Source organism: Numenius arquata, chromosome 14, assembly GCF_964106895.1.
Source record: "Numenius arquata chromosome 14, bNumArq3.hap1.1, whole genome shotgun sequence".
Lineage (NCBI taxonomy): Eukaryota > Metazoa > Chordata > Aves > Charadriiformes > Scolopacidae > Numenius > Numenius arquata.
In genome coordinates this window covers 6888948-6898750 of record NC_133589.1, presented here as the reverse complement: position 1 = coordinate 6898750, position 9803 = coordinate 6888948, and positions in this window count along the sequence as shown.

The window sequence follows — 9803 nt, the reverse complement described above, 5'->3', positions numbered from 1 at the left end:
GATTTACTGACAGAGGAAGAGATGCTGTAAGCTGGCTGCAAGTGAGGACCTTCAGAGAGGACCTGCACCTTCTCTCCTTCAGGTATGAGCCCCAGCCTTACTGCCTGGAGAGAGACCAACAGCAAGCAAAGGGACGTGCCCTGGAGGAATCGTAAGTAAGAATAAGTTGCAGTGATTTTCAGCAAAATTCATCCCGAGTGGGGTACCAGACGGAGTGTTGAAACCTCTTGGTGGGGATTTCACTCCCCTCTTTCTCAGCTCAGACTAATGTCCCACCCATGGTCTGGGGGTCCTAGTGCCTGTGAACTTGCCTCGCTGCAGGGCATTGTCATGGCTGCTTCAGAAGTGCAAAGTGGTGGGAAGAGATGAGACTGAACCCGGGGGGGGGGGGGGGGGGGGGGGGGGGGGGGCAGGCAGGTGGCTGCTGTGCTCGTGCACAGGAGATGCCTGCACGAATGCTACCCCTGGGGTCTCTGTCTGCTCTTCATCACTTTTCCATCCCAGTTAAGGACAGCCATCTGCCTGCCTTCCTACCCAAACAGCTGCTTCAGTAACTCCTGCTCTTCCACCTCTTCTTTAGGAAAAAAAGAGATGACCCAGGAGACGATGAGATTCCCATGGGACACCTCCCAACTTGTCTCCCTCTCACCAAAGCCCACTGCCTCCATAATCCAGAGAAATTACAGGACCTGGTATTTCCTGCTCCTTCCAACACCCTCTGGCACCACTTCTTCACAAACAGGAGGGCTGGGGATTCAGTAACGCCACCCCTGCTGCCTCCTGCTGAGAGCCACTTAAAGTTGCCTGATCAAAATCTTGTGACCACACAATGTTTTGCCCGTAGATATTTTGGAGGGATGCAAGGAGCTGGTCATTCTCCTGCGATTCGGGTGCCTGCAGTGGACAGGAGTGAGCAGCTGCTTTGCACTTTCTCCTGCAGCAAAGTGCTCAAGAGCATTTGCGGGGGATTTGTCAGGCTGCCTCCTCTCCTCTTCTGCAACTCAGTTCTTAAATAGGATATTACCGTGAATTTTGCTATTCCAGTCAGGTGACTTTTCCCCCCCAGATTCCTTAATAAAACCAAGCAGGTCAAATTTATGCTCATCGGGGAGCAATTCCACTTCCTCTTGTTTATTAGCCAAGTTCTTGGCTTTATACACTGAACTATGACTAAAGAATTTCTTTTTTTTTCAGGCCACACAGTAACCTGATTAATTTTATTCTCAGCCTTTTGCATGCTCCTGTGTGCCCATTTTTCCTTGTTATTATTTTAACATGCTCCCAAGGAATCTGTCCGCTCTGCTTCCCACTGTCAGGCTCCCCAGCTCTTTACGAGCATCCATCCAACCCCCATCTTCTCTCATACAAGTTCCCAGCGGTGAAGCTTTCTCCATCAGCCCAGCTTGCACACCTCGGCATTTTGTGACCCTCTGTTCTGGCCTGGGGACGTGTTGGCACGTTCAAGCAGGAGACAGACCCATGCTGGGGACCCCTCAGTGTGTGGGAGCAGGTTCTGCTCATCTTGGCCAAGCAACAACCTCCTCCTGTAGGAACCAGCCCCTTGGCCAGGCAGGAGCCAGAGAGAGCAGGGCTGGGCGAGGAGGCAGAAAAGTGCAAAGCAGCAATAAAACATGGGGAAGTGTAAGATGTTCATGGCATAAGCCTCATGACTTTCCTCTTCTGGGAAGGCTGGGAGTGAAATTCCCAGTTGGTAAGAAGGGGTTCCTGGCCTTTTCCCAAGCGCAGTGCTGGAAGTTACGTGTGTGCAGAGCACGACAAGTTTCTGTTGATGAACCAGACCCAGGGAGTCCAACTCACCCATGGCCCTACTTTGTGGAAGCACCCAGACTTACAGTAAGAATGAAGCCAGGCTCCCATCTCCCAGCGAGCAGATCATTGACGGGCGGGCTATTTTTGCCACGCTTTGAGTGCTCTGGACATTATGAATGGCTTCACCACTTTCATGTTTTAATAGAGCCATTAATGAATGGCATCGGTACAGCACACAGACAATCACATCGCATCCCTCCCTAGTCACCCAACCCCAGTTCACAACGGGACACGCGCTGCCAGGTTTATTTCACTCAATAAAAAGCCATTATTCTTCCTTCTCCCTGTGAGAGACGGATCAATTCTGAACGACCTGAGGCTCAGCGTGGAGAAGGCAGGGGCTTGTTCCTGCCTCTGCCCCTGTTCCCAAGCAAACAGGCAGTTTTGCAGCTTGTGTTTCGCTGCGGCACTACACCGACGTGGGCTCAACCTTCCCACCCAGGAGTGGAAGATTTTCTCATTCCTAGAGATCTGCCTGAAGTGTCTTTTATGTGTATTTTTGGCATGACTTGAATAACTTGTCACGCTGATAAACTCTCCGGGAACTGAACTGAACTCTTTCCTCCCAGTGCATTGAGTGATTCCTGCTTACAGCCAGCCTGTTGTGTCTGCAAAGCACTTTGAGATCCTTCAGCCTGATACAGTAAGGCTCCGGATCTCAAGCAGAGTGCGCATTTCCTCTCCCAAGTATTTTTAAATATCTTTCGAATGAAACAGCTGACAAGTAATTTGTCTTCTATTTATGTCTAGGTAACTAAAATATAATTTTAGGATTCCTATTCCCCTGGCAGAAGCTGGTGTTCCTGCAAACACCGTAGCACATCAGTGGACACATCACATCGTGCTGTTCTGAGGTGGTCTTTGTGCCAGGAACGCCTCCAGAGGAACAAAATCCTGGTTCATCTTGGTAGAAAAAAAAAAAAAAGCTTTTGAACAAATCCTGGCTCCTATGGAAGTTTTCTACAGACTTCCCTGAGATTAAGATTTCAGCCTTTTGAGTCACTTCTGTAAACTGCAGGTCTGTGAGCAGACTCCAGCTTATCTCAAGCCCTTCCAAAAATCCCACTTTTGTGTTTTCACTTAATAAATGCAATTATTAGCTCCAGCATCACATTTACCAACTACATGGAAACTGAGCTGAGACTTTGCTCAGGTTCCCCAGTGCTTGGAGGAACCCTTAATGATGTTATTCCAAATTTGCCAAGGTGAAGGGGAGTGGGATCTAACCATATGGCTCTGCTGCTGAAAGGATTTAAGGTCTTTTTCTTTTATTTTGGAACAAAATCAATCATTTTTATAGGAGGAGGTCACCGAGGAGGCAGCTGCATCTCCACATCCTGCTGGATGCTCGGGCTCTCCAGGAGGCACCTCCTTCTCCTCTGGACCAGCCACCTCCACCACAACTCTAAACTGAGATGCCAGAGCACGAACTGGGGTTTCAGTGTGAAAAACTGCACAGCTGGGGGGCGAGGAGGGGGAGCAGTGGGAAGCATCACGTCTTAAACCCCTGCAATAAACCCAGCCGAGCCCTCTTGTCAGAGCCCTGACTCTACCCAATTTAATGCCTGTTGTGCTCTCGCCTCCCACCACACACATTACTGCACCCATTCAGGATTTGTGGCTTTTGAGAATGATCTAAATGAATTTGATGTCCCAGAAAGAGGCACTTGAAAAATAAACCGGTGTGGTTTGATGATAGCATTTTCCACATTTTTATTATAATGACTCTGGTGTTTATTGGAAGGTTAGCGACTCAGCCGAGCATGAAAACAAAGCAATTGAAGAGGCCAGCCCTGTGATGGGGTCTCTGCACGCTTGGTCATTAATGCTCCTTCTATACATGACACTTTTTGGCCATTTGGTCTCTACAGCATCTCCCTGTGGGAGTGTGATGAGAGGATGGAGTCAACATCGTTTTGGATGAGGAGCTTCATGCGCGCTGGTACAGAGCCTGCCTCCTCCTCCGGCTTTGCAGCACTCTGCAAACTCACACCGCTTTCATTAATTGTGATCATCCTGGTTTTCAGGTTGAGAAACCGAGGTCCAGAGGGTTCAAGTGAGTTGCCAAAGACCATGTAAGCGAATGGCAGGTCCGGCCAAGTAATGGAGCCAGGAGCCTAATCATAGAATCATAGTGTTTGGGTTGGAAGGGACCTTAAATATCATCTAGTTCCAACCCCTGAGTTCCAAAATCCTTTGCCTGGAAACTGCCTGGCTCTGCAGGGCACAGGTTTGCCTCGGAGAGATGGGCACAAAACAGCCACTGCCGTGAAATCTGCTGGAGGAACAAAAAATGGCAAAGGAGCTGAAGTCAGAGGTTGCACCAGGGATGAGTTTTGCTGCCCATCTCCTACCGGGTTTGAAGCTCAGCATCTGAGCAACCTGGTACAGAAGATCCCATGTGAGAAGGTGAACGTGATAAATACCCTGCCTGGCTGCCCGGGAGGTCGGTGGTCTGGGTCCCCGCTGCTCCATCTCTGCCCGCACACCAAATTTCTGCAGTTTACCCTTCACCTACTTTCCCAGACTCACATCCCTGCTGCCTCTTGCATTACTTCAACCCGGGAGTGAGTGAAGTCTTAATGGCAAGGAAAAAAAAGAGATATATTCCCACACATGTGGCTTAGCAAACCCTGATGCTTTCCAACACACAACCCACTGCTGAGTTTTCTCGGTGAATCAGAACGAGTGTGTTTTGCTCAGGAGTGGGGATGAGGCACTTAGCAAGCGGGACCCAAGCAGGCTCGGTCCCTCGGGTACCGCAGTGACAGCACCCCAGGCAGATCTTCCCAGAAATAACCACCTTTGCCATTTTCTTGCATCTAGAGTGTGTCCTCGTGTAATAAAATCAGATTACGGAGCGATTCCTTTCACCCGTGATTCAGAACATGCTGATTAAATGCTATTTCTTTGTTCCTCTTAAATAAAGGAACTGTAGCTGATACAAACAAATTACGATTTCAAACTGTGAGGCAAGACACACCTTGACTCCACAATAAAGCTGCTTCGCATTTTGGTGTCTCTGAAGAGAAAGAGGAAACAATAAGTGGTGCTTCCTAATGTCGCAGATCTTCTTATTAAAGTGCACTGAATTAATTATTTTACCCCTAAGACACGTCAAATTCCTCACTATTTTTAGACTTGTGTACTATTTTAAGAGATTTTTTTCCAGGGTCCAGTCACATGGAAGTTAAACAGCAAGCAGAAAAGTCTCCAAAGGATAATAAACTATCTCAAATTACTTTGCTAATGGAACAAAGAGTATTGTAAATGTCACACACGATATAACAAGAGTGGTAGAAACCTTTACATGAAACAATGGATCCATTAGCACTAAGTTTTTTTAAAAAACCCAACCAGACTCGCGATACTTTTGCATAGTTTCATGGAGCTTGCTGCTCCAAGCCAAATGAACTTGTTTGTTCACTTGAATTCTGCAGCTGAGCTCACAACGTGGCATCCAGCTTACTAATCATGCACACTCTCAAGGCATCGATCATTTAGGATTTCAAAGCCCATTATAGACAATAATTAAGCCCCATCGCACCCAGCTGAGTCAGTGGAATTATTTCTGCTTAAAACTGAGGTACGGAGAGGGAATAACTGAATCACTGATTGGAGACCAAAACTGAGCCAAGGTACAGACCCAAGCCCTATCCACCAAACTCCACTAATTGGTCCTTGCCTATCCAAGCTTAATGAAGTAGTCCATCATCTTCCAAGCTACAGGCATGATCCTTCACTTCTTATATGACTCATCAACTTGAGAACCTGACTCTGATGGGGCTACTTGGGTGAAAGGATGAACTGTCAGAAACCATCACATCACCCATCCATCCAGCCCCATATTTTGCCTATTTTGCCTCTAACAACTGCAGTTGGCAGAATATTTAGCCTCTAAACATCTCAAAGGCAGAAGCAACGTCATCATAGAGTGGCTTGGACACGACATAACACCACCAAAGAATCGCGATGAAAAAAATCACAAGGATGGGGCATGACAGCATTGCCTTAGAAAAGCAGCAAGTAAGCAGCAAAGACAAAATGCAGGTAAGAGGGCAGGGAAAAAAAAGATGCCATCAGAGGTCTGTCTCTAATGCAAGCAGATTTCTCAGCCCCCTCTAGTCCATGATTCAGTCTTTCTCCTGGAAGTAATTTACAATAACGAAAGCGAGCTAATACCCAGATGTGTGAAGTATGGAGCATATTTGGCTCTGATCTGAAGCATGTTTACTGTAAGGAGGAAGAGTTGTGAGATGAATCTTTTCTTTGACAGCTCTGAGATCTCTTAACCAAATCCCACGCAGCCCCGAAGTGCTCTCCTATTTTCTTGAGATTTAATTAGGTGAGTCTATATTGTACACACAATCATATACGTGTAAGATGATTGGAGCGGAGGGCTCGAAGGTGTGTAGATGGGAACAAAATTTGTCTTCAAGCAAATCTGCACAGGTAGAGTATGTTTTGCTTGGCATGAACACTTTGCCAGATTAAGAGCTATATTTGTCAAACCCTCTGAGAGATCAAAAAGGAGGCACATTAGCAGTCCTGTTCCTGGGCCAGCACTTACAGCTAGAATTAAACATGCTACAACTGTGTTGCAAGAAGCACGATGCTATGACAAGAAGCCAAATTTCCTACACTGACCGCATGCAATTCTTACTGCTGTTTGTGCAGTCCCTGTAAGTGTGAGATTGACACACACACCCCCCAAAAAAAAATCTAGCAGCAGACACAAAAAATCAAATTATTCAGAGCAGCGTGGTTGGGCCGGCAGGGCACCGAATGGGGAGTCAGGAGCTCCGAGATATACTCCTGAAATTATCACTTATTTGCTGTCTGATCTCTCCAACTTTCTGAGCCTCAGCATTGCTGAATACAGAAATGGGGATGAAAACGGTTGTTGCCGTTTGAAAAGCACACCCTGATCACCTTGTCTTTGCCAAGAGATTGGATTAAGCGTGGTTAAGGTTTGGTCCTAGCCCGGTTCCACGGAGCTTCCCGCCCTGCCTAGAGCATCACGCCGTGCCCCGCTCCGGCTGCCCCGTCCCCTCCGACGTGCCCCCGCATGAGCCCTCTTCCCCAGTACGGAAACTGGGGCAGGAGCAGCAAGGGAGCTCCCGCTGCTTCGCTGCTTCGCTTCTGGCCACTGACGTTAGCTCCTGTAATGTTATTTGAAAATCGAGCTCTCTCGAGGTCCTCATCTTGTTCTGGGAATCTGCACAGCGGCGCTTCACCTTGGAAGCCTGATGCTGTTCCTTTGCCCCACTGTTCCTTTGAATTCCCGTCTAGGTACTACGTTTTCTGTGAGCTGCACTTACCCTGCTCTCATCCTCCAACAAGCTGTTGCTAAAGAAAACTCTATCGCTAGGCTAATGTCTATGAATGCCTTAAAATACAACCCTGCTTCCCAGCATGTGTCTCTCTTTAGCCTTTAAGGATGCTGCCCCTCCCTGTTCATCCTCCCCCTCTTTAAGGAATCACTGCTTTTCAGAAACGCTTGTATCACCAAATTACATTTTTTTTTCACAAATAAAGGTCTTGGAGGAAAATTCTCTCATCAGATCCGAAGTTGTGCGTTGCGCGAAGCGCATCGTGCCTGTTGATAAATCAAAGCACCACAGTATGCGCATGCCTCTCTGCAGCTCAACTTTTAAATAGAAAAACACGCTTTTGTTTAAAAAAAAAAAAAGAGGGTGAACAATTAATGTGATTTGTAATCACAGACTGGAATATTTCTTAAATGCGGGAAAATAAGCAGTCCCTACCAGTCCCACAGAGAGGGCTGTCAGTGTCTTCGATGCAAAACCTCGTAGGGTGTGAACCCCAACTCCTGCGCGTCCCGACAAGCCGCCGGGTGGTTTGGTGACACAGAGCACCCAGAGGAAGGGAGGTGGCGGAAGGAGGTAGCGCCTCCTCTCTGGGACAAAGAATGCTTATAGCAACCCAAAATGCTATTTTCAGCCTTTGACAAATGAATTCTGGTCTCTAAAGATTATGGATGGTCAGGGCTGAAAAATTTAAACCTGCCCTCAAATGAGGTACCTGCGTGAAAGCGCAGCTAATAAGAGTGTCTGAGACTTATTTTAAAAAAAATAAATAGTAAGCCCTGAGAAAATTATCACTTTTAACAGAAAGTTTGTCAAATGAAAGCAAATTTTGCTATTACGCACTAAGTATCTTGGCTGCAAATGAACTGCATCCGCGTCAAGCTGTGAATATGAAATTAATCTAAGGCATAACCTTTAGCTCTACACTTTGACAATGTTTTAGTGCTGAACTATAAATATTTGATCTGTTGCTCTTCTGAGTAAAATGGATTTGTTGTGCTCATCTGCAGGGTTATCAATTATTCCCAAGTATATTTATTGCTGATTAAATGACTTGAAAAGTGCCTTTTTCTTCTGATGTTATTATGTGATATTTAGCGAGCAAACATGGAAATTAACTATCCCTGCCATCAATATTAACCCTTTATCTTGGGGAGAAAACATTTCCTGTCTGACAACACACAGAACTAAGTACCAGCCAAGATATTTACAATACATGCTGGAGCCTAGTTAATTATATATGACTATATTTCTTTATGTTTTGGGGTCACACTTAGTGCTAAGATCCAGCTTCCATTTGCAATCACTAGAGAAATAAAACAGCATCCTTAAGGCATCAGCAAAGAATGATTCAATCCATTGAAAGAGTATTATAAAAAACCTCTTTGCACCATGAAATAAATGAATCTAAACCCGTGACTCACATATACCGGCAGGATGATTTTTCAGAACGATGAGTTGAAAACAGGCTTCGGTGAATAGTTTGAATATTGGCTTTTTAGCAATTCTTTGTTCTGCTTCCTGAAGGTGCAGACCTCAAGAAGGCAGGAGTGTCTCGCGATGATATCGACGTGGCACAAGAGGGGTGTTTTTTTGGCATTTTATACCCATGTAAAGACCTGGCCCAGTGCTGGAAACGCCGTGTTAGAGCAGTTTGCAGAAGGACTGTTCAGAGCCGCTATCTGGTGTGCCATGGTGTGAGGGCAAGAGCCAGGAGTCGTGGAAACCCAACCTCTGCTTCAGCAGTGAGCCAGGACCTGGGGGACTGGGCTGGTGTGGGACAGAGTGTGGTTGCACATAGAGGATGGGGCTGGATCTGGCCGCCCAGCCTGCACTGGAAGGAGTGAGTGGTCAGCAGGACTTGGGAGGTGATCGGTCCCCTGTACTTGGCACCGGTGAGGCCCCCCCTTGAGTACCGTGTCCAGTTTTGGGCTCCTTATCACAAAAAAAGACATTGAGGTGCTGGAGCGGGTCCAGAGAAGGGCAACGAAGCTGGTGAGGGGTCTGGAGAACACGTCTTATGAGGAGAGGCTGAGGGAGCTGGGGGTGTTCAGCCTGGAGAAAAGGAGGCTGAGGGGAGACCTTCTCATTCTCTACAACTCCCTGAAAGGAGGTTGTAGGGAAGTGGGGGTCGGTCCCTTCTCCCAAGACACAGACGATGGGACAAGAAGAAATGGCCTCAAGTTGCGCCAGAGGAGGTTCAGATTGGATATTAGGAAAATGTTTTACACTGAAAGGGTTATTAAGCATTGGAATGGGCTGCCCAGGGAAGCGGCGGAGTCACCATCCCTGGAGGTATTTAAAAGACGGGTTGACATAGTGCTTAGTGACATGGTTTAGTGATGGTTTTTATCAGTTAGGTTGATGGTTGGACTAGATGATCTTAAAGTTCCCTTCCAACCTGGACAATTCTATGATTCTGTGATTCTATGATTCTATGAACCTTACACATTCTTTGTCCCAAATAAACTTCCTGGATCTAGTTTAAAATTGAGGACTCCGTGAGAGTGAGGAATCTGACTGGTGTGAGCTTTCACTGCTGAGGGAAGTTTAGCTGCACCATGAAGGGACACGAAACTTCATTGGTTTCCCCCTTCAGATGCTGATTATAGTAAACAGCATCCAAGAAGCAGAAAATGCCCC